At 43.4% G+C, this 25986-nt stretch overlaps 1 protein-coding gene across 1 annotated transcript in view; it reads right to left on the bottom strand.

The window, feature by feature from the left end:
• Positions 1–25986, bottom strand: part of CRACD (capping protein inhibiting regulator of actin dynamics) — a gene marked incomplete at its 3' end in the record, with an annotated part of 75048 nt that overhangs the window by 37024 nt on the left and 12038 nt on the right. Inside the window, exon 2 of the mRNA XM_082482829.1 lies at positions 4073–4241. The remainder of the gene's footprint in view (positions 1–4072; positions 4242–25986) is intronic.

The following is a 25986-nucleotide window of genomic DNA, read 5'->3' as shown; positions in this document are numbered from 1 at the left end:
CCCCCCTGGGAACTTCCCGTCACAAGCAATAAAACTCCTGACGCACCTTGGGAACACATCATGCTCCTCGCCCCGGCTTTGGTCCATAAAGAGTTTATTGCCTATTTTGCTTATCTATATAGCCTAGTGATGAGAACTGTGCAAAATGCTTGCCTTAAATCCGCGCAAAACCTGTCTGAGTGCAGGCACTGGGCAAATACTACAAAAACGAATGAAAGATTTTCCTTCAGCTCTGTATATTCCCAGTTTACATTTCTAGAATTGAAGTTTCCTGGACAAATGTCAGGACACTTGTCAAGGAAAGTAATTTGGGAGTTTCGCTGGTACACTTGCCAGAAATCAAACTTCATATTTGCGAGGGAATGCTTTTGCCTTCTACAATCATGGAAGTGACACAGTGCAATTATATGATCTCTCTGAATTATCTGATCAAGTGCAACGTGGGTAGAGCTTGAATAGCAAATACCAATTTTGCTTGCCAAAATGAGGCATTTTCAAAGAACTAAGATATTTGGAGAAATCACACTGCTTCTGCACGTGGTGTCCACATGCAGAAAAAGAAGCTGAATTCATTATCTGTACAGTTTAGCACGGCTCTACTAGGCAAAGAGCTGGGTGACTTCATGGTCGAATCCAACGGCAATTCATGTTGATGAAGGTTCAGCAAACACTGGGCAAAGTTGTTGATGAGACAGGAAACCTCTCAGTTTTCTTCTTCGCAAGCAGTCTTCCTCAGTATACAGAGAGAACTAAGATCTTTAGGTGATTTCTTCGTAATGAGGATGACTTTACGTAGGTGACCTGAGAACAGTTTTACAGGGATTATGCGGAACTTGATGGGGATTTGCAAATAAAGGGGTCTCATTTCATGGACAGGCACATTCAAGAGACTAAACTTTGCTGAGACTTTTCACTGGAAGAAGATGAGTGTTGTCACACTTGAGTAGTCTCGAAGACCTGACAGGTCTAATTCCAGGTCCTTTGAAATATTGCATTCAACCCCAGTAAAGGCACCTACTGTACCCTTCATAAGAAAAATGTTATTCCCCACTGCCTCTGCACATCAACCCAGAATGACAAAATTTTGTAGGGCTCTGCACAGGTGCCCTTTCAGGTACGTGCTCACAACGCTTGCTTAGCGTCAACTGTGACAAATAAGACAAATCCAAAATCTTATAAAGTGCCAAACCGTAGCCTCAGAACAGAAGCTTCTGGAGAATTTAGTGAGGCTCCACAAATGCAATTTAACTTGTCTTGTAACAAGCACTTCTATCTCCCAGCTCATACAGTTAAGACAGAAAGTTAATGAATACAGTTTTAACTTTATAAACTCAAGAAGGGCAATATAAAAGTGGGGAAAGGAGTTCCAGCCTTTCACAAGGCAGGGCAAGACAAATTGCAGAAGCAAACCTCCCAGCTGGGAATTGCAAAACAACGTGGATGAATAAATAGGTTGAAGTGTGCATACATCAGGACAGCAAGCGAGGTATTTGCATCTGGTGAATCCAGAAAGTAGCTGTAAAGAAAGGATGGACAGGCAGATCTCTCGGGCTGCTCCCAACTCGGATAGTCAATCTACACCGTATGCAGATTGCCTAAATTGCACCTGGTACATCTGCATCACCCAGTCGGCGCAGACTCCATTAGAGATTCAGGAGCTAGCTCTGAGCAGCCTTGTAAGCCAATACAGCACGTGGTGAAATACTAGCTTAGGTCTCGGAAGCCATACAGATCCCTTGTGTAGCCTACACTCATTTATTTTCTTGTCTCTACCTCCCTGCAGCAGCTTTCTTCCTTAATATCTTCAAAGCAATAAGTTCTCCCTCCTCAAAACAACACAAAAAGTCCACATGAAACATCTGCAGACAGCAAATAAATGTACTTTAAAGGTTGATGAAGAAATATAGCTCTGTTAAGGGAATGGGAGCGTCCCCGGACTTTTGTTGCACAATTGGAACTTTTATTAAGCTTTGGTATGTATACAGTCGTTGTACATTCTTAAAGAGTTTGAAGCAGATGGTTTTATAAAACAACTCAGGATTTTGGTTATATAAATATACTACCAGTTATTTATATTTGCTCTGGTCCCTTTCTATAGGAATAATGGAAGGTATGGTAATGTATTTACTGTTAGACGGCTTGTAAACAACTGTTCAAATTATTTTACTTAGCCTATCTCTGCATTCAATTCATAAACACTTGAAGTCATACTAAAGGCAAAAAAATATAACGGACGGGAGCCACACTGCTGAACGCAGAAAGGGGGGGGGGGCAAAACTAAGCTCGCCAAAGCAATCTAATGCCCCACACTGAACGCCTTATGCGTGTTGTAGGGTGACTAACGTGGCAAAGGCTACCTGCAAACTGGAAATTATTATCAAATCCCACCCACGTTTGCACCACGAAGCCTGACAGGGAAAACAGAGCTCTGACCGAGTATTTCCAGCAGGCTAAACCGGACGCACCTCTCACTAATCACAAGCGCAGAAAGAAACGTTCCACTTAAAATGAGTCGTGGGAACCTTCACCTTTGCTAATCCCCTGTGATTTAAATTGTGCAGCCTGATTTATTCCACTAGAGACTTACATTTAATGCCTTAATTAATTAGAAAAATTAATACATTAAAAATGCAAGCATTTAACAGTCTCACAAGGGTCTGCCACACCTTCACTTCACCGTTGGGGAACTGGACATGTTCCCAAATCACTGTTTGTTTCTGGGCGCAGCACTGACTTTTCAGTTACGCTGAATGGGAAATCCCTGATAGCGAGATGATGCCCTTTGTTTTGCCTAGTTTGCTTAGTTCATTAGTTTGCTCTTGAGGCAAAAGGTACTGCAATTCCCTACAGTCGCTCGGCGTCATGTACACAGGCGATGCAATGCAACAGCAGGCAGTCACGTCTCCACCTACAGCGTGGCTATGCTCAGTCTTGATTTTCTGAAAAGTTGGGGCAGGCCAAAGAGGTGCACAAGACTGTGTTGCAGAAAGCAAAGGGGAAACCTAGATCTTACAGAATTTCACAGAAAGGAACAAAAAATGCAGAAGCTTAAAAAAGAATTAAAAAAAAAAAATTCACATTTTCACAGCTGTGATTTTGCACCATTGAAAAAATGGTGCAGGGTGATGTTTCTGATACACATTTCTTCCACAGGCAGAGGAATTTGGCGTGGGTTTTTTGGTCCTCTCAGATTTTTTTGTTACTTTCAGCTACTCACACTCCCCAGCGCAAACAGTTCCTTTTTCTCCCAAGAAGCAGGCTCTGACAAGGAGTCAACTAACCTGAGACTTTCAGTTGGAAAGTGAAATAAGTATTACTGACCTAATTAGTTTGTGCATCTTGTCTTGGTTTTTTGTTGTTGTTGGGGTGAGGTTTTGTTGTTTTGGTTTGGGTTTTTTTCTGTTACTTAGGGATTGCTCACTAGTTAATTCTGTGCAGCCTCTTTCTCCCATCATTTCTACAGCAAATTCTCACCCTGTCCTTCTGTCATCCTCCCTTGTCACTGGAATACGATCTGATATCCAGGTCCCCCTCTCCCCTCTCGCGCTTCTTCTACTCTACTTTAAATCAGATCAGAATAAAGGCAGTCTGTTTGTTGACCCAAATTACAATGCAAAACCTGTACGGGATAGACTGAAAGAGGATGTGTCTGTCCTGACCCAGAGATACCACCTTGCAGGGAAAAGTATGCAACAAAGGATCTGTAGCAGCCCGTTCAGGTTTCCCTTTCCCCAGTTTTAAGAACAGGGATGCCATTAGTCCCTCTGCTCAGGTGTTCACCATGGAGTTCTGTTAAATCACAGAGCCAGATTCAAATCCATTTCCCACTCACCCTGGGATTTCTTTTTTGCACACCGGCGCACAGACCCAGTAAGCGACACGTGCAAGAAGCGAGACCTTGGGGTCTACAGCAGCGGGTGTCATGTTCAGAGGAGGGACAGAGATGCCCCCGCTCCCTAAAAAGCAGCGCGTGACTTGCTTCCACTCAGCAGAGGCAGAATTTAAATTTAATTCCACTAAAAGCAGGGAGAACAAGCCTCGCGCTGGAAGGGGCTCCTTCGAGCGAGCTTACCTCAGACCACCGTTGGGCTCTTCATCGGAGGAGAAGGTGCCGTTGCAGACGTTGCCGAAGGAGTGGCTGGGCTTCAGTTTGGCTTCCTCGCCGTCTGAGGCAGGCTCTCTTTTCTTCCTCTTGCCGAAGAGCTTCTTGAAAGGCTGGAATTTGCCTGCTTTTTTCTTGTCTGCAGGTCACAAGAGAAAGAGGCGGAGGGGCTGAGGGACGCGGTGCCTCGGCAGGGCTGGCGAGCAGGCACCGCGGCACCAGGTTCAAAGGAAGAATGAGGTCAAAGAGCAAGTCACCAGCCCGAAGCAGCCCGGCGCTTGCAATGTAAATGCAGGGCTGCAACTCGCTGTTGACGCGTCACGTTGAGAAAGCAAACGTAAGAGCATTAAAACATCTGCTCTTGGGCTTAAGGATCTGCTTGGAGGTGTCAGCGCAGCCGAACATTCGGATGAAGAAAAGGGATAATTTTGTAAAGCCAGAATTTATTTATTATTTGTTATCTGAGGCTCGTTTTTAGGCTTTACGCCACACTTTTGATTTGACCTTTTCACCAAAAGACAAGCACTGCTTTGATCTCCCCACTCTGGCAGGTGTTGGATCCTCTGCCTTGAATTAAAAGCAATTGAAAAATAACCTGCTCTCTTTTACTTACATAGCCTTGTAACTAGACAAGTCAATTTGCAAATGAACAAAGAGAACAGGATAAAGTTCTGTTGTTTTGCTGGTGGGTTACTTCAATAAACATCCAGCTTTATATCAACAAAGTCAATATACTTTTCTGTCTTTTTTTTTTTTTCTCTAAGTAACTCAGTACAGAATTTGACCAAGCATTTCTTCCTTGGGACACTTAAATTTTAAAAGCTGCACCAAAAAAAGCACAGCAAAAAGACAAAACAGACATGAAGGCAGGAACAAGAAATGAAAAAGTTAACCAGAAATAAAAAATAACTTTTTTTTTCCACCAAAGACTGAAGAAAATAAATGCATCTTCAAACTGCTTTCCCCACATCTATTAAAAAGAAGTACCAAGAGTTTCTTGTTAATCATTGCCAACAAGAGGGTAATTTCTCTGGGCTGGGATGCACCAAAGAATTTCTAAAACATCATAACCAGCAAAGAGCTTAATTTCTTTTCTGTCTTTACTTAATTTTGCATTGAGTCTACTTAAAAAAAGCTAGTTTAAAAAAAAAAAAAAAAAAACAAAACACAAAAAAAACCAAAGAGAAAACCAGCAAACTTTTAGCCTCCTATCATAATCCAGTTTGAGAAGCATCATGTTGCACTGGTGACAAATATTTTCATAAGCTATTTAAACTCCTATATGCGCTTTTCTCCCAGGCTGCCTGCACACACACTGCCTCAGCTCGCTCTACTCTTCCCTACGAGCTGCTGCTCTGCAGAAAGCAGCGGTTTAGTTGCAAAGTACACAGAAGATCCCTGTAGGAGGATTTGACCACAAAACATGAAAAATCTTCTGTAGTGAAATAGTACTTTTCAATGCCGCATCAGGGGTTACGCTCCACTCCGCTATACCTGTGTATGGCAAAGCGCCTTTGTAGTTGCTGGAGGCACAACTAGAGGGTATTTAGAGAGAGAAAATGTGCCCAAACACAGTGCAACCTGGCTACTTCCAGTGAGGAGTGGTTTCCAAATCAGCATGGTGCCAGTGAGCATGCGCTGAACCCAGGGATGGGATCAAACTTACACAAAGAGTAAGAAAGCTGCTCCTTGTGAATCTGGTTATATCTGTACCTGATTATGGATGAAGCAGGAAATCTAGATTGAAATTATAAAGTCAAAGACGCAATAGATAATAGTAATTCTGCATTTCCTTTGCAGATCCCCAAGAAGTTTACAGAGGTGTCCGTCTTCTCATTGGGCAATGAAGATACACAGCATTTCTGCGACATCATTAAGACGACAAGGCGTCCCAGTGGGAACGTAAAGACAACAAGCTGAATTACGAACCTCAAATTCAGGCCCAACGTTAAAATTTTTCGATGCAGAATCACCGACCCACAGTGAGCAGATGAGGAAAACAACAACCACTGAAGCACCAATTTTACCAGCGTAGAAGAAAAAGGGGTACAGAATTTTACTCTCCCTGTCCCCTAGCTCTGCTTTCCACAAGCTGACCAACTCACGTCTCCAACCAGACCAATTACTTGCTGCTCAATTCTGCCTTTAGAGAAATATGTTCTTATACGAACCCCCTAACAGACAGGCAGGCAGTCATGCAGAGAAAGAGAGAAATTATTGCTCTAGGCCACAGCTGCCCCAACCCTTCACGCACTTCAGAGACTGCCTGCACAAACTCATAAATCAAATGGCAGAGCGTGCAGGAGAGAAAGCATCAGTACCAGACAAATGACTGGGTGAAAGAGCTGTTTTTCCAAAGTTCCCACCTTCTTATCCTTCTTTGAAAGGGAAGGCTGTGTGATGCTATTTCTGCACAAAACAATTCAACCACAGTGTTTTTAGAACAGGTTCTCACTGTGTCATTTATCCACATTGCCTTTGTCCCCTCCTCCTTCAGAGGTCTTCAGATGTAACTGTGAATTACCTCATCAACTCCAAATCTACTGTACTGAATCACCAACTATGAATCTAGGTGTTGAACCAGTAAGACAGGTCAACACAGCTTTCATTGCATCAAAAATGGGTGAAAGCCAACACGGTTATCTCCAGCCAAGATCTGCTTTCCTCCATGTGATTTAACGTGCCCCTTAGCTGTTTCCCTGCTCCATACCCCATCATCACACAGCTGTCGCATTACTAAGCGCGAATTCTTTAAACCAGTCTTCGTGACTCATTGCAAAGCCAATGAGCACCCTTCCCTGCGCAGGCTGCACACGCTATTCCCCGTCCTGCCCGCGCAGAGATAAGGAGCAGTCAGCCCTTCCAGGTTCCTAAGGAGGCAATGCCGGACCGCTAAGGCAAAGCCTATTTATGTAAACTTTTCACAAGACCTTACGGAGGAAGATGTGGGATGATATCACCTAAATGCTTCCTATAACAGACTTCCTAAAACAAGTACTAAAAGGAATCCAAACACCGGCACTGCAACAGACTATGCCCTGCTCAAAACCCTTTTGAGTCTCTAATGCCGGAGCTCAAACATGAGTCATCCCTCCAGTCTATACTGCAGAAAGAAAAAAATGGGATAGGAAAGTCTGAAGGTTGGGACGTCCAATGGTGTTGATTCTTGTCAAGGGCAATTGCTGAGGTAGTCAGGAAAAAAGTCTGCTCACATGGGCCATTTGAGTCTCTCCTTAATCACTCAAATGGGAATCCTAGACACACTACCCCAGGAGAACAGGGGAAATCAGCAATTAAACCTTTTTCCTGTCTGTTTTACATGCCTCTCTTGTTCAAATCACTGTAAACAGTTAACAGTAAATCAGTTTTGAATCACAGAAAAACATGAGGTGTGAAGGCGACAGATAAACAAGGTTTGATACGCTAGCTAGAATAGCACGGCACATATGGTAAATGCTCCCTTCTCTGCTTATTCCAGAAGAGTAGTAGAGCAGATTAGAATAATCTTTAACCTGTCATATAATTTGTCAGCTGCATAAAGACACGCCCTGCCGAATGCAGAGCCAGTTAAAGCGGTGAGCGTCGGCATCATGAAGGCAGCACGTGGTCCCTCCACCCCTAATGACAGAGGGGAGAGCGATAGGTGCAGCTACTCCTCTCGCGCTCTCTCTTTCACTCTCAGGCGCTCTCCAAGAAAGATGAAGGCTGGTGCGATGGGTTTTATTGCTGGTAAATCAGGCACAGCCTTTGGACTCCAGCTGGCAAAGCCTTAGCAACGCACCAGCTGACAAATCCCTATAAGATAGCTTGTAGTTAAACTGCTCAAATGTCACCCAAATCCACCGGGATCCCTAGGCTGTGATGCCTTTCAAAAACTGCACAGAGCCGTCAAGGCAAGCACCGGTCAAATAACGATTTAACTACCACTCTTACAGAGGGAAGAGGTTTAAACGATTGGAAAGAGTGTGAGCAACGTATCACAACAGGCACAATGCAGGGGTGAGGCAGAGGAGACAGAGGAGATGTCAACGTCACTGGAAACATCTGAAGAATAATTTTCAAGCAAAGCAAGCTTCACATGAGAAGCAGAAAGTCTCAATCATGGAAGGGAGACCTAGATGCGTAACACGGTGTTGGTTCCTTGCAGCTTTTCTTCCTTGTTGCGGTGCTGGGGGCACTCACAATAGCATGGGTGAGAAAACCTGCGGGGAGAGACCTTTCCGAGCAGAGCTGGCCAAGCACGTGCATCAGCTGGTAGGCAGAAAGATGATCGTTGAGGGGAAGAACAAATAAAAGCAGGATTTATAGCGACTTTTTGAAGTTGAAGTAATTATGGTCAAGATGTTTCAAACCTCAGTTTTGCAATGGGGTTTGCGGAGATTTCACAGACACTTGTTCATTACGTGGAATGAAGCACCTGTCTGTAATACCTATCTGTGGTACGAGATAACGTACAGGAGCTGTCTCCAAAGTAACGTGTTCCTAGGCAGTGAATTTAATGGCTATAAAATACGGTGCGATAGGCTAGATTAATGAGGATATGAATTATTAAACGGAATAGGAATTTCTATGAAGAATTTAGAGAATGGAAATCCACATGCATTCAGCATGAAGAATGGCCTGGCAGGCAGAGAGCGGGTGGGTTACTGGGCTGTGGGCACAATACAGCAGCTGAGCCGAAAAAGGGAACTGAAAAATACTGTTAAGAGGGTAAGTTGCCTGACATCTCAAATCACATCTCTACAGCAGAAAAAGGCTGCTACAATGTACATTGCCAGTATCAGTATTAAAAAAAAAACAACCAACCCACCTTGATTTTAAGCTAACAGTATGCTTATTCACGCTTTTTTAAAAATAACTCAGGGTATCCACTACCATAAGCACTGCCCTGTTGAGCCCTGCGTTGGCCGTGCGTCTGCACAAACTTCTTTGCTTTTCAGGTTCCCACCAAAAAAAACACCCTGTCTCCCCCCCGGCCTGGTCTGTTCTCATAGGGCACAGAGTTTCCCTGTGCAAACCAGGATCGGCACTTGCCTCCAGCTTTCCCACCCACTCCACATCTTGGTACATCCATTTCTGTGAGTTCCCAGAGCTGCTCGTTATTGCCGATACATTTGCGTTCAGAGCCGGGAGCAGCGCTCCCCAGAGAGGTGTCTCCACTCCTCCAGGGAAGGGAAACAAATTGTTTGGGAGCGAGGAGGAGGAGGGTAGGCTCTGCTCTGCTTAACTATGTTCCCACGTTTTAAAAGAAGTATGAGCTCCCGTACCTATTGCAGTTCATCAGATTTCACAGGGAAATCTGGTTTCTGGACACCTTCTGCCTCCAGGACCTGCCCTCAATCCATCGCCTTCTGTTCCATAGAAAGCTAAAAGAAAGCTGGGGTTGATAGACGGACACAGTCCAGATATACAAAGCAGATACAAACACCAAAGAGACTGAGGAAATATTTAAGATAACACAAAAGGGGAATAAAGATCGACAAAAAAAAGATGGATCCTCAGATTTGATAACGCAACTTCCCAGCAATGAGTTCAACCGCGTGAGACACTTAGCGATAGCACATAACACTCGTAAAGGGGACAGTGTGCAACAGTCCTGTGCTGACAGAGAAAAGATAATATGACCAGAGACTAAATCAATACCTGAGAAACATTAAATGAAAACAAGACTGAGAGGGATCAAAGGTGACAAATTGGGGCAGCCACAATAGCCTCCTGAAACGGCTGGGCAAAGCGAAGGAAGAATAGCATGCCAATGCTTGCCCGTTTCTCCAAGAGTATCAAGTGATCTCGTAAGAGATACTATTTCTTGCAAGCCTTGTCCCACAGAGAAGATGAGGTGTGATGAGGTATTCTTGGATTACCTGATATAAACTAGTAATACTACCTAAAGTATCCATAACACAGCAAGAACCAATCTGACTTTCCAGAAATATCTATTTTCCCTCGCCACCTGCAGAAGTAAAAGCATTTCCATAAACAACAGCCCGTATGTATGGAACCGTATGTAGCTGAGAGTCAGCTGTTTGGAAATGCCTATGAATCAGCATAATACAGCCTATTAATGTTCAAACACCATATAATATACTTTATCATCCAGAGCAAGGAAAGAGCTATTTCAACACTTCTTTTGACATAACGAGGAAGTAACAGGGAAAGTAAAACCTTATTTTACTCACTTCAAAGGCAAAAGGACTTAACCTCTGCCGCATGAGGATTGGCACAGTGGTCTTTAGCGGCAAGGAAGAGATATTAGTGGAAAAGAGGAGTAAAGAGCAGTTTTAAAGTGTTTAGATTACATTAAACAGAAGAACTGCAGGCTGAGAGAGTTGGGGTCAGGCTGAGAGAGTTGGGGCTGTTCAGCCTGGAGAAGAGAAGGCTCCGGGAAGATCTTATTGCGGCCTTCCAGTACCTAAAGGGCCTACAGGAGAGCTGGGGAAGGACTTTTTACAAGGGCGTGTAGCGACAGGATGAGGGGGAATGGCTTCAAACTGGAAGAAGGTAGATTTAGATTAGATATGAGGAAGAAATTTTTCAGTCTGAGGGTGGTGAGGCACTGGCACAGGTTGCCCAGAGAAGCTGTGGCTGCCCCATGCCTGGAGGTGTTCAAGGCCAGGCTGGATGGGGCTGTGAGCAACCTGGGCTGGTGGGAGGTGTCCCTGCCCACAGCAGGGGGGATTGGAACTTGATGATCTTCAAGGTCCCTTCCAACCTAAGCCATTCTATGATTCTATAACTAAAGCCAGGTAAATACTGCTCCTTTCTACTTCTTCACTCTAATTTACTCTGGCAAGAGTCTCACCTCCCTTCATTTTTGAGCTCCTGTTTTCCCCATCTATAAATTAACACCTTCCCAGCCAGTCTTTGTATTTGTGTGCCCATTATTTTTATAAAGTATCACTATGGGCAGTCCTACAGGTCAGAAAGACTCATGCTCCTCACCCAACTCTTCGTTTCCACACTGACTCCCTAATCCATCCCACTGCCAGCCTGGGGGAGCACCTTTGGGATGGAGAAGATGCTGCTCTCTGAAAAACACAGCCAACCCTAGAGCAGGCAGGTCACTTGGGGACTGGGTGGGATAGGCTGGGGATAGCGGGGACTCCCAGCAGGGATAACAGTGCAAGGACATCGGTACAAACTTCAACAGCAAACCTTACTGGGGCCAGGGAGTCTCCTTCTTCTTTCCCAGCTTCCAAGAGGGAAGCCCCAGGCACAGGTTACCCAGTCAGTAGTCAGAGGGTTTAAAATAACTTGGGATACACGTGCTGAGCACCGTGACAGCAGCTAGCGGAGCTCATACACAGAAGGACACTTGCGAAAGGTTTAAGTAAATGCGATAGATGTTATTGAGGTGCCGGGCTGCATTGCAGAACATATGGGATAAGATAAAACCTGCTTATAATAGCTCTGGGCTCAGTGATGCATGTGAGACTTTTAGAAAAGAAGAGACGGCAATAGCTTCTGATTCACCAACAAAACATTCATCCGTTATGTAACAGAAGGGAGAAAGTTTTATTTTACCAGGGCAAGACTTATTAACTAACGTTATTCATGGAAGATCCTTTTGGTATGCTGGGTTTTATCTGAGGTTTCCAGATCTGCATTAAACATTCGAGGTCAATGCAGTAAAGAGGTGCCGGCTCTTTATTTCCTTCTCTGTGAAAAAAATCTGAAAAACATGGGATTCCCTCAGCAGATTTGTTTCTTATATGAGACGAATCCTGCTTGAAAGCATTCAAAACCTGAACTACTGGCCAAGCTGCAGATGGAAGGATAAACCTCCCAAGGGCGAAGCGACTTGTCTTACGCCCCGCTGCAGAGCGGTCCAAAGTCCAAGGAATACAACCCTAATCGGCCAAACACCTCCCCGCTGCCCCTCCCCAGCTGCTGGTGGTCATTTGTACCTCCTCAGGACTGGCACAAGCTGCTGACAGCGAGGATCCTACACTCAAGTCACTGTTACTAAGATCATTCTTGCAGGGGATTGCGTTACCTAAACTGCTTTTTCTGCCCCTCCCGCCCCTAGAACAAGCCCTGTATCGCACCGGTCGAATTTTGGATCATATCACTTCCCATTCTTTTTCCACCAGTGAGAAAAGGAGCTTTTCATCCTCACAGAAACTACTGGCATAGCGTAGAAAATGTTCATTTTCAAAAAGGGAGCGCGAAACTCGTAGACCAGAGCTCTTCATTGATAAGGCACAAGCGCTAACAGCATGCTGTTGACATCTATCGATAAGACAAAGTTGAGAGGGATCCTGAACTCAGAGGAGAGTCCGAGTGCCGTGCCAGGAGGACTGGATGGCTGGAGGACTGGGATAACAGAAATGCAAGGCGATGTTGAAGTATTATGTACAAACTCATTCCTATAGGACATATTGCTGAGACGTTCTTCTAATATCTTGGCCCTAATCAGCTAAAAACGGGCGAGAAGAAAGACGTGGCCACACCAGCTGGTCACAGGATAATTATAAGCCAGCGTGGTGGTGCAACAACAAAAAAAAGGTAAACATCATCCTATGGAAAGGGCTCCTGGAACTGATCGGGGTTACTACCTGAGCAAGGGGGAGGGGAGAGCCAACGGGCTAATAAATCACCAGGCACTAATAAATCAAGGCTGAATGCAAGAAGATACATCCAAGATATTTTGGATTGGGAATTGGAACATTTTCCTTCTCTTATAAGGGAAAGAACAAACTAATACATAGCTGAGGCATTTTGATGCAGAACAAATTCTTTCCTGAATATCACATAAGAGCAATCTTATTGGATAAAAATTTCTTGTCTTGCTGCAAAATACAGTATTTCTGTTTTTTCTGCCTAACACAAACTGAAACCAGTAGAGATGTACTGTGACATACAGCAGCTGCAAGCACTGAAACTAGCGATTTATGGTCCACTTTCAAAGCAGTGTCACTACTCAGAACAATAACCAATAAATGAAGAAAAATGGCAGAAATTTTTATTTTTATTCATTGTGACTGGGAAGTGTAAAAGAATGGCTTTGAGTGATTTTTTTCATTTTTGCACTGTTTCAGTTTATTATACTTTTACAGTGACAAACATATATATGAATTTTACCCTTGCAATTCAGATGAACTGAAAAAATATTTTAAGTAGGTCAGATGAAATTAAGAGAGTCACATTTTCATTTTATGAACTTATTTTGTCCCCAGTCATAAGGAATATCTGATTATTGGTTTGGGTTGGGTTTTTTTTTTTTGAAACAACCAATATTCCATTTGAGTTAGAGCAGCTCCATGGATCACAAGGAAAGTTATCATGTGTATTCTGTGAAGCAAAAATACATTTTAAAAAGTTCAGGCATAGTTCTATGTGCAACTCTAGCCAGGGGGAAAAAAAAAAAAGAAAGAAAAAAAGTGATTACTTTATGCCTGTGTGTTCTCTTTCAAAGTTCAGAGAGTTATAAAGTGATACAGAAAAGCCAAGACCAAGGGATCTTATTCCAAGCAAATTACCAACCTCTGCAGTGGAAACATTATTTTAAGAATTTCTTCATTAAATTTTATAAAGGCGAAGATGAACAGGAGGCAGTAAATCCATCTCCCCTCCCCAAATTCAGGGAATTGGAATCTCAGAACCATCTCTAAATTTTTCAGTGAGTTAAAAACCCACGTATTTGAGTGACCTGGAAGCCAAATAAATCTAAACTGGAGATCAATGTGTCTAAAAGAACGAAAACACTCTGATTTCACAGAATTAAAATCTTGTTGTCATGCTTTACATCTGGGTAGCAAAGTAAAGAAAATCAACTATTCCTGATGAAAAGAGCTGCATGTGTCCCTGCCTATGTCAGGGAGGTTGGAACTACATGATCTTCAAGGTCCCTTCCAACCTAAACTATTCTATGATTCTGTGAACCATGGCATTAGGAAATCCTCAGGCCAATTTTGGTAAAAAAGCAATGAATGAAGTGAATGCTCGCGTGGTGAAAACCACAATGAAAAGAAGCAGGGAGTTGAGAAGGGGGTTGTTTTGTTCAAGTTTTTTTTTTTTCCTGAAGAAAGCCAAACCTCAGCCACCTTATTCTGTTGGGCAAGGTGCTCAGAAGGAATCACGGCACTCATTCCCCAGACTGGCATATCACCAAAACATCACGGGAAATAACATCAGTCAGCAGCACAGGGGGTGAAGAACTCACTCTGTGTTCTCCTCCAAAGCCTGGAAACATCGTTCTCCTGCAAGGAGCGATGTCTTCTGCTGGAGTTCTGCAGAGCCAGGGCAGGAGGACACCTTCACCTCCTCATGGCTCCCCTCCGCCAACCACTCCTCCAGGCTCACTTACTCCTTCTGATAAACAAATGCTCTTTGCACAAATTGACATTAATTATGGACAGATTAAGACTTGGGACAGCTGACCTGAGTCTGAGAGTTTGCTTATTAATCCAACATCTGTTTTCTCTGCCCTCTGAGCAGCTTTCACTATGTACGTTGAATACAAGCCCAGATTATCCCCCTCCTCAGGAACAGCAGACTCTGCACTGAGACATTCTCTATTCTTTTGTTCAGGGACAAGATTCCCCTCCTGGGCGCACAAGCAAGAGACTCAGCCGAGGATCCTCATAATAATAAAATAAGCCAGACCTGGGTAGGTCTTTACTGCAAGTCAATGAGGTTTTCCCCCTACTCACGCACAGATTACAGCTCCTCCTGCTCCTCCACATCTCCAGCATCACAGCCTCAGCTCTGTGCTCCGCAGGTACTATACGCCACTTTTACGTCCCCTGCTGACGCACTGATTTTCCAGTCTGCAGTGCATCTTCTGATGTGCCAAGGATAGGTGGCCATCTCCACCTCTTTCTGAAATTGCTGGTTTTTGTAACATAGACTACTATCGGCTTCAGGATGAAATTGGTATCTCAGTATTGACCTGAATGCTATGAAGAGAAAAGCTCAAGCTGGGCTAGCACTTAACCAATGCAATTTCAGTAGCGAGATTTTGAGCAGTTAAACAGACCATGGAGACAAAACCACAAAATTGATGATTAGTATTAATCATGAATTATACCAGTATTGTATTTCAAACTTCAAAGCATTTTCCAGACCATAACTAGTCGCTCCTTATTCATCACCTGTCCCGATGTGGTAAGCAGGCTGAGCCACAGAGGCAAATTTCGAACAACTTTTTCACAGAGCAGAGTCAAGGACAGGACAGGGAATTCGCGGTGGCTTTTCCACATCTGCACAGGAGCCCTCAGCCTGGGTTGCCTTCACCACCAAACATTGACACAAGATGTGCGTAAGACATTTTTGTTACAGGAGGAAGACTGTAAGTGTTAAGGTTGAAGTTCTGGCAACTTTCTTAAACACTAAATCTGCTTTGGAAAAGGAGCTTAAAATTGACTCAATTCCTCATCTTGTCATCAGCGTAATAAAATACACAGAATAAGAAGATATTTCCCTGTCGCTATTTATTAAGAAAGAAAGAAAAAGTCAGAACATACACCAAACCCAATTCACTTTGTGTATTTTCAATGTAGCACTTGTTGTTTGGAGGCAAATGAAAAGATCATGGTTTGCTTTTGTTTTCCAGAATTAAAACAGAGAAACAGGACATCACTAGAAACACTTATTGACTGGTAACCTCAGAGAAATCTGATGGAATTGTCCAGCTTAGACTTCCCTGTAAATAACCAAGAAAGAAAAACCTCCTGAATATTTTTCTTCTGATCTTTGCAAAACTAACTATTCACTTCAATACTGAAATAGGTGTATTTTGTCATCGAATTTATTTGGCTGACACTGAGTATATTTATTAACATAAAACACTAATAAGTAGAAGCAGTGTTATTTTAAATGTCAGGCAAGTAAGATATCTGTATGAATGCTACAAATAGAAATATCAAGAAAAGGTTCTTTGTAAGATCTGTACCATCAAAATGGAAAAAAATCTAAGCTACTACTGTGATGCTAAGTGAAATGTTCCCCTATCCAATCTATTTTATGATGATAGAAGAAAATTAATTTAAAGAGCGGAAGAGAAGCAGCCATAAAAAGATGATACTCAAGCATTTACAAACCTAAACATTTTAAAAATATCTAAAGTAATTCAAATATAAAAAGACCTTTGCACAAACATACAACTCTCTCTATCCTTGAACTAGGACAACCAGACATTTCCTTTTAAAACATATCTGTAAAAGAGAAAAAGAGAAAAAACTATTTCCTATTTTCATGTTGGTTGGGTTCCAGGCGAGGATTTGCCAGGCCAGGACGTGACTGATCACACTAATCACGCACAGTCTCGCTGCGCTGGGATTGCAAAGCATTACCACCACTAAACTGGTGAAATACATCAAATTTAGCCACACAAGTTGGACATGATTAAACTTCACTGAGATGGCGCTTTCTCCCCAATATTGCCTGCCGGCACGGGAATTTATTTACTATTTACAATGTCGCAGAATGAAACAGAATGGGGGGGCTCAGGTGGCCAAGCAAAGCAGGACAATTCCTGTGCTGGTGAGGACGGTTAAAGATAACTACCACCAAGGGACATTGAGGCATTGTAGATTCTAGGATATGATGTCAACACAGACCTTAGAATGAAAAATATTCAAATATGCAGTTTGTAAGCCTTGGAAGGACAGTGGGAGCACAGGTTGTGTCTGTTGTACTCTGAGGGGCTACAGCAGCCATAAAAACCCAGGGGACCAGTCAAGCGCAACGTCTCCTGATGCAGCATCGTTCCAGAAAATGTCACTTGCACGGGCAGCCCTCTGGCAGATGGGGTACCCTCCAGCTGTTTCAGTATAGCAACCAGAGCGAGAAACAGAAATTCTGCTGCCGGTACTGATTAATCATAGAATGGTTTAGGTTGGAAGGGACCTTGAAGATCATCCAGTTCCAATCCCGTTAGCATGGGCAGGGACACGTCCCACCAGACCAGGTTGCCCAAAGCCCCATCCAGCCTGGCCTTGAACACCTCCAGGGATGGGGCAGCCACAGCTTCTCTGGGCAACCTGTGCCAGTGCCTCACCACCCTCAGAGTGAAAAATTTCTTCCTAATACCTATTCTAAATCTGCCCTCTTTCAGTTTGAAGCCATTACCCCTCATCCTACCTATGCCAAGATCTAGCTGTCAAGCATGGATGGATGTGGGAGTCCATTTCAGCAGCTCTGAGCACTTGTTTCCCAGGCGCTGAAGCACACTTTGGATCCCTGGGAACAGCTTGGTACAGGAGTTGGTCCCCTGCCTGTCCAGTTAAAGGAAGTTCATAATGAGATGCAGGGGAAGCCCATGCTGACCAAACTGCATTTTGCTCCCTTTCTTAATGGTTCCTCTGGCACCGTAGGCCTCCTGCCACCCTGCATGAAACACTCCTTCACCCGATACCTCTGGTCTGCTTGCAAAACTCAAGGCTCCAGAGCAATCACTGTAAAAGAAATGCCAGAGAGCAAACATGGGAAAGGGGTGGGGGCAGAAGAAAGAGGTGAGTACTCATCTAGCTTTAACTTTTTTTACTTTCCTTCTCCCTATTCTTAATTTCTCTAGGCTACAAGCGTTAAGCAGCAGAAACTATTTTTCCATCTCTGTAAAACACCAGCCAAGTGTTACAGCAGCACATGCAAGGTTGAAAGAATTGTAACAGTACAAAAATAATAAACAAGCCAGAAGAAGAGTTTATAAAAATGATCAGTTTCCGTTATGTGACCAACTAGCCTCAAGAGATGCACGCTTCTCTTTCCTTGACGCATTTTGAAGCTGAGATACTGCAAAGCATCTCAAAGCAAATCCAGGTTGTGCTTCTTGAAGCCTTCCTCATGTGATCATTTCTGAAAGATTTGTGAAGTGTGAGTATGGAAACAACAGTAGTTGTTGCTTTGCATTGTGGGCAGTCTTTTTAATCATGGCATACAGAAGGGAAAAATTAGCATTTATAGCCAAAAGTCCTATGTGAAGACAACAGTCATAGAATCATAGAATCATAAGGTTGGAAGGGACCTCTGGAGATCATCTAGTCCAAAACCCCCCTGCCAGAGCAGGGCCACCTTAGAGCAGGTTGCACAGGAACGCATCCAGGCGGGTTTTGAATGTCTCCAGAGATGGAGACTCCATCACCTCCCTGGGCAGCCTGTGCCAGTGCTCTGCCACCCTCAAGTTCCAGTGCTCTGTGTTGGCCCTCTGTCAGATCCCTAGGTCCCCATACCAAGTTTTCTACTGCATTTTTGGAAAAATCCTGATGCTCTAAATGACTGTGCTAATCGTGATACTTCTTTAAACAGCAAAGCTAAAGCCCAAAAGCCATATGTGCAGTAACACCCACCCAGGACAGGCAGAAGAAAGAACCATTTAATTTAGGTATGCGAAATGACAGCACTGTCAGTTATATGAAAGTAACGTTGCACAATTTACAAGCTCAGGCTTCTCCCAGCCCTTCATCCCCTCTTCTTCCCTTTTGAAGACTGAGTCTTGCACATTATATGGAAGAAAGAATAATGCCAGTCACAGAATCACAGAGTTTTCAGAGTTGGAAGGGACCTCTAGAGACCATCCAGCCCAACTCCCCTGCCAGAGCAGGATTGCCCAGAGCACATTACTCAGGACTGCATCCAGGCGGGTCTTGAAAATCTCCAGAGAAGGGGACTCCACAGCCTCCCTGGGCAGCCTGTGCCAGTGCTCTGGCACCTGAACCGTAAAGAAGTTTTTCTGTGTATTTGAACGGAACTTCCTGTGTTCTAACTTGTGCCCATTGCCCCTCGTCCTGTCACTTGGAACCACTGAAAAGAGCCTGGCTCCATCCTCCTTCAACCCACCCTTTAGATACTTGTACGCCATAATAAGGTCTCCCCTCAGCCTTCTCTTCTCCAGGCTAAAGAGTCCCAGCTCTCTCAGCCTTTCCTCATAAGGCAGATGCTCCAAGCCCTTAATCATCTCAGTTGCCCTTCGCTGGACTCGCTCCAGCAGTTCCCTGTCCCTCTTGAACTGGGGAGCCCAAAACTGGACACAGTATTCCAGTTGTGGCCTCACCAGTGCAAAGTAGAGGGGGAGAATGACCTCCCTCGACCTACTGGCCACACTCTTCCCTATGCAGCCCAGGATTCCATTGGCCTTTTTGGCAACAAGGGCACATTGTTGGGCCATGGATAATTTACTGTCTACCACAACCCCCAGATCCTTCTCCTCCGAGCTACTTCCCAGCAGGTCCGCCCCTAACCTATACTGGTGCCTAGCATTCTTCCTCCCCAGGTGCAGGACCTTGCACTTGCTTTTGTTGAACCTCATTAGGTTCTTCTCTGCCCAGCTCTCCAGCCTGTCCAGGTCACGCTGGATGGCAGCTGTGTACTCTGGCGCACAGTTGCCAGCTGTGGGGCAAGAACACATTGTAATGTCAATGCAGAGCAACGTTTTCCCCAGGTTTTTTCATCAGATGGTACATCTCAGTCGCAGGAGATACACCAGTTCCTCCTTTTCCTTCTTTTCTGCTGTAAATTATTTGGAGCCAAACCATAAAATATCCAACCGCACCGCATCAGAACAAAATAGGAGACAGAGATATGATTGTGCCTCAAAAGAAGTACAATCTCCTTCCAAATCTTCTGCTTTTCAGTCTGGCTTCGTTTATCAGCTTTTTAAAACCCTATGGTAGAGGCATGACATATATGCCAGGATACGGATTGCTCACAGTTTGTTTGCAGAAAACACTATTCTGGGCAAATGCAATTCTAGACGCTTTGTTTAGTCCCAGTTAATACTGTGTATATCTGCTCTCTGGCTGACTGACTCGCACAAACAGGTTTGAGTTTAAGTATTTCAACTATAAACTGCAAATTAACCAGTGACAAATCATCTGCTGTGCTGCCTAAGAATTCACTGGTTTATTAGTATTCCAACAAATGCTAAATGAAGATGAGCACAGACACTTACATTTCTGTACATTATATTTACCGTGTACTTACATATTGCAGATCACTGATGAATCTGGAAAAAAAAAAAACCTGGAAAGAATACATACAACTACCTGGCATTCTATATGCATATTCATTAATAGGAGGGCAGCTGCTACTGACTTCAAAGGCGTTAGTTCAGAAACCACAGTCAAACATGTGACTAAAAGGTGTTCAAATAAGTGTGTTTGATTTTGGTAGACAGACTCCTGTAAGGGCATCACCTACATTTTATCCTAAAGATCCAGGAATGGCAAGGCAATGTGGATAGTATCTGGGTAACCACTGAACCAAAAAGTAGAAAATAAGAGATCAAGGACATTTCACTACTTCGTAACAAAAATGATCTGAGCTGCTAGCAAAAATATTGTTGTATTCTTAAAAAGTTCTTCCAAAACCACAGGGAAGTGTTTCCCCCAGTTTTATTTAAATAAAACGTTCAGAGCAAAGTGGGAAGGGACACTGGAGACAAGCTGAAGCCAGTTATCTACTTGTAGCTGTTCCTCTTGGAGGTGCCTTGGCCACGTGCACGTCCGTGCCACCGATACCGAGCAGCAAGCCTCGCCGGCTGGTGAGCGTTCCAGCCTGGCAGCAATTCAGGCAGCACGTTCCTGCATGGACACCGCCTGTGCTGCACATCACTGTAAAAGAGGCCGAAAGCCTCTCAACCAAAGGATCTGAAACTTAACCAGAACCGAGGAAGAGGGCAGAAAGGATGGCTGTGAAAAGTCATGCAAGACCTTACGTCTCAGAGAAGGACAAGAAGAAGAAACATCAAATGTTTGTTTACGTATAGTATCTGCCACAAGAACTGCCCTCAGAACCGCCAGTGAAACAAATTCTCCCAAAGACATGGTCGCCCTTTGCAGCCGTGGTGGAAACACAGTGCTTCCTCACAGCGCGACAGGAACCCTGGGAGCATCTCCAGAGAAATCGGTCCTGGGTAATTTATGAAGAGTCATCACCAGCATTACTTGGCCTCCAGCAGGATGAGCCCAAATTGAAGGGGGAAGAGGGTTTATTTTGCTTTGTGGTTTTTTTTTTTTTTTAGTGTTGTTTTTTTTTTTTACTGAAAACATGTTGGGTTTTGTTTCAAGATCCACAGTGGGGAAAAGCTGTAAGCCCCTCGAGGCTCTGATGGGCAAGGGCATAGCCACCAAGGCAGCCTGGCAGGACCCTGCCGTCTTCTGCTGGAAAGGGCTCCGTGCCAGAGCTCGTAAGCTTTGAGGACCTGACCTTGCTGTGAATAGCTGTGCTTCTCTGCCCTGCCCTCCTGGACCATGCCACCAGACTGGTAAAGTCTGTTTCTACCAGTTCTTCAGGAGCATCCTCTGCAGAGTCAGCCTCTTATTATCCTCCAGCACTGGGGTAGTCAGCTGGGACAAAGGTAGCCACGGAGCAGCTGGTCATCCCCACTGGAGGCTATATTGTGAAATGGGACCAGGCTAAGGAGGACACATCATTCAGGGAAACAGCATTCCAGAATAAGAATTAAATGTAGTCTGCCATGGGAGAAGAAGAATGTGGAGAGATTACATCTTTGGAGTGAGAAAACAAGATTTTAATCTCACTATTTAATAAGATACCAGTAAACTGGAGGACAGAAGTCTCCCAACTACACTGGGTTGACATCTCTAATTAGTTCATGAAACATTTTACTGAAAGTATTATTTTATATGCGTAGCAAAGCAAAAGGTACTGATTAATTGCAAGTCATTAAGTGTAAGTTGTTTTGTAATTAGGAAAAATGAATGCAGGCATGGCAAGGCTGGTGCAGACAAGAATTCCATCTCACTGAGTGTCACATTTCCAAGAGCAGCCAGTTTGCTCAAGGAGCAGAGGAGTAATTTGAAATTCAGTCCTGACCCATGAGGACAGGCCGTCAGACCACGCATTCCAACTTTTCTGAAAGAGAACTAGGAAGAAATCTTAGAAAACAAAGATAATGAATGCCTTTGCTGCAAATGACTGGGTTAGCCAATTAGTGGCTGTCTCCACTCACGAGCTATTAAAAACTCATGTTCCACGTATAAAAAACATTGCTATCCCATCTAGAGTACTTATGGATGCGTACATCACCTGTGTTCACATTAGCGTGTTTTAGAGTTCTGCTAATACTTATGCAGAAGTAAGGTAAGTCATACTTATCTCTCATGTAAATTGTACGCGTCTTAAAGAACCATAAACAAACAAATATCCCAAGTAAGATATTGCCAACAAGATTTTAATAGCATAATGTTTTCAAAATTTTCTCTTTATCCATTTTGTGACAGAAAGTGTGCTGTGGGCGAGAGTTCAGAAACCATCGCACATACTAAGACAGAAAAGGGACTGGCAACAAAGGCAAAAAAAAAGCCCTAGCACAGAAGCATGTTCTACAACCAAGACCACCAAGGCATGAAAAATTATCGTCACTCACCTCAGCTAGGAGGTTGGCAAACTGTAGATATTCTCTACCTTTCTACTTTTAAACCTACCTGTGAAACACAGGCACCCTCTGAGAAACCCAATCTATTTAGCCAATCCTTTTTCTATTAAAAGAAGCAGCGACCGTGGACACGGGTTTCCTAGAAAGCCGCCCTCTTTCAGAGAAGACTCACATGACAGTGAATCAGACTCGTCCCCCCCAGCTGGCTGCCAGGGATTTTTAGTTCTTTACAGTAGTACTGTACAGTGATGGACCACAAAACCCCGTGTAAGACAAAGCAGTGATGCACCATTTTATTTGGTGGTGATTGCGTACCAAGTGGTTTTCTACAAAAGCAGGCACCAAATTCTGGGAAAGCCTGCATCTGACATTTGCAGCTCAGTTATGACTTAACTAATAATAACTAACAGAAGTGTAAAAGCCACATGAGAAGCAGAGTTTCCTTCCCACAGTGCCACTGGTGAAGTTGCTTACAAAAAGAAAACTAAGAAAGTCTGAAAACTTCACACAAGTAAATTCTTTTCTTTGTACTGAATGGACACGCTGTACTCCCACTCCTTCACAAAGGAAGTTAAGAGCTTCTTTATATTTCAAGCCTACTCTGTTTTTCTCAACAAAACACAAATGAAAGGGCCATGTGAATTATTAACAGATGACACCAGAAAGCTAGCCAGGTATTTCAAACACTTGTGTCTCTTCTTCCTACATGAATTCCATCAATAGTGCATGCAAAGTAAGTCTCCTTACTTCTTCCATCCTTTAAATCTATAATTAGAGCCGATTAGGTAGCCTGTTGAGAAGTAAAGGCTTTTTTTCACATTCCTTCCTCTCTCCTGTCGGTCCCTGGTAGAGCATTTGACCTGACCATCAGTGACAGGGCGACTTCACGCCTCGTTCTGAAGGGCACTTAGTGAATCAAGCGAGAGCCTGTTGCCCTCTTAATACCTTTTCAGCAGCGCAGGCTCATGTGGAACACCATGCAACCCAGTGGGAACAGAGATACTATTTACTTCTGAACTGGAATAGACAAATAATCAGGAAACCTGAAAACAAACTAAAGCTTTTGTCATGTGAAGATGTTAAACATCGTTTCATGTTGAAAGCAAATCTTGTTCATTATAAACACTTCGTCCAAACCCTCCTCCCCCCTCCCCTCCCCAAAACAGCCAAACCCCACCAACAGAGAGGTGAACAGAAGGACACCACGTTAATCCAGCACCACTGCTTGATAGCATGCTTGGTAGTGACACAGAGGTACAAACTTAATACTGCTTCAGTCCATTTGCATCACTTAACTCAAATAGATTCTGAATTTGTCAAATAATCACTGCAAATCCAATGCAAGAAATAAAAATGAAACAATGCAAATTAGTATCAGTGCAACTGAAAGACAATATTTGACAACTAACACAGGAAAACCTATTGAAATTAGAACCACAGTAGTAAACTTTAGAAGTAGCAAACTTTTTGACAACTTTGGAAAATAATCCAGATGATGCTAAGCGAGCACATGCTTTTCCGTTTACTTCAAAAATTTCGTCCATAAATTCTAAACTTTCATCAATTGAAATGACCAGTTCAGAAGGCACAGTAAAGCACAGCATCTGACACAAAACACCCTGGGAGGAGTCCAGTTTCCCACAGTGGTGTGGGTAGCTCCCCGTGAGGCCACAGGGAGTTACCTGCAATGAGCATAAACCAGAATAACCTCTTTGCTTTGGACCGACTCCGCTTCACACACACGCTGTGTATTACGACTGCCATAAAAATGGACAAAAGCAGCACACACATTAGCAGCAGCTCCTGCTTCAAAACAATAAGCGCAGCACATTCGCCCCTCAGCCAGCTCCCCGCTGAAAGTACTCCAGACTAAGCCACAAAAACTTAACAGTGAGCTTTCGAATGACAGGACATCATGTGCTCCAGAATCTACAGAATCAGTCAAGTACTTACAAGGTTTCTTAAACAAATTGATCATGCCTACAATTTCAGACGAAGTCAGAGAAACTCCAGACTTGATCTTCTCTGAGGAAGAAACAAAAGCCATGAAATCACCAAAGAGAAGGGTTTGTTTGGCTTTTTTTTTTGTCGTCTTTAAGGGAAGGACATATGGTAACACGATAGGAAGCTTGTAGGAACAGCTTTACAAATCAAGCCGAGCACGTATTTCAGCACCCTGTTTTTATTTAACACTCTCCCTGTGGAAAAAGCTGAGGGAGGTTTTAACTAGCAAGAGCCAAGGTGATTTCAGCTTGATAGCTAAGACCTCCCCGACTGATCTTTCATGCGATATTAATTTGGTACATTAGTTTATATAACTGCTTTTTGCTCAAGTCTTCCCCAGCTATAAAGCCAAAAAGAGCTTACCTTTTCCACAAGGGCAACAAGGCGTACCTGGAATACTAGGCAACTCTTGCCAGGTGCTATGAATAACAGCAGCGGTTTTTAAAAAGTCAGAAAAAAAAACTGGTCATTATATTATCATCCGTGTTTTTAACTTTACAAGATCAGTTTCATGCCAATAACTACCACGAAACCCACAGGCTGAGTTTCCCAAGGAAAATTGTGCCAGTAACTAGTGTTTTCCGAAGCATCCTATAGCAGCATGAAACGGAGACAAGCATTAAGCAGCCTATATTATTGTCATAAAAGATGCAACAATGATGTAAATCCCTCTTAGAAAGCCATAAACTTTTGAATATAAAACCTAAAAAGGACTTCATTATGCAGTTCTCGGATAACACAGGCTGAGCCAAAGCCTACTACAGTACTTCTCTGTGCTCTGGATAAAAATTCCCATGGCTCCAGTAGCTCCTTTCGCAGAGGTGTCAGTCTTCCACGAATAGATCTTTGCAACCAGGATTTAAGGGAAAATATACCCTTATACTGTAAATCTAGGCTCCCAGATCTGTAGTCTGGCATCCAAATGGGTGGTCTAGCTTTCAAAACTCCTGGGAATGGAGGAGTTTACACTACAGTAAAATCCTCTACAGGAAATACATGTTTTAATGCTGTCTTTTCAGTTCTTGCGCGGCATTTGTTGAAAATCATGTCTTACAAGTTTTACCCAAAGATCAGCAACAAGTGGCTACGTTTAGGCCTTTATATCCTGAACATGTTTAAACCAAAAAGCACTTCTCATAAAATTCCGGATCTAGAGAAAGATTTTACTTTCTGAATGTGAAACCGGAGAAGTTTATGGTTATCTTCTGGTTTAAACAGAGGTCCTTAGCACTTACATCTCAGTCACAGAGACTTTTAAAGTCAGTAACGTAAAGCCCTTAACAGAGGAAAATTTTAATTACTGTTTTTCATGTACTGCATTCAATAATATCCAATTTCTTAAATCTTCCTCTATAAGTTCAATTAAATACACATTATTAGTTTATTTTGAGAAACATTTAAGAATCCCAAGCTGCTTAGCAGCCACATTTTGCTAAGCACTGGAAATACACACACATAGAATCATTTCCCCAAAACACAGGCAAATGGGATCAAACTGAGACTGAGAAAAGATAAAATAAAAAACTTGAGAGTAATATGC

Source organism: Vanellus vanellus (genome assembly GCF_965231255.1).
Source record: "Vanellus vanellus genome assembly, chromosome: 4".
NCBI lineage: Eukaryota > Metazoa > Chordata > Aves > Charadriiformes > Charadriidae > Vanellus > Vanellus vanellus.
This window is presented reverse-complemented; position numbering and strand designations above follow the sequence as displayed.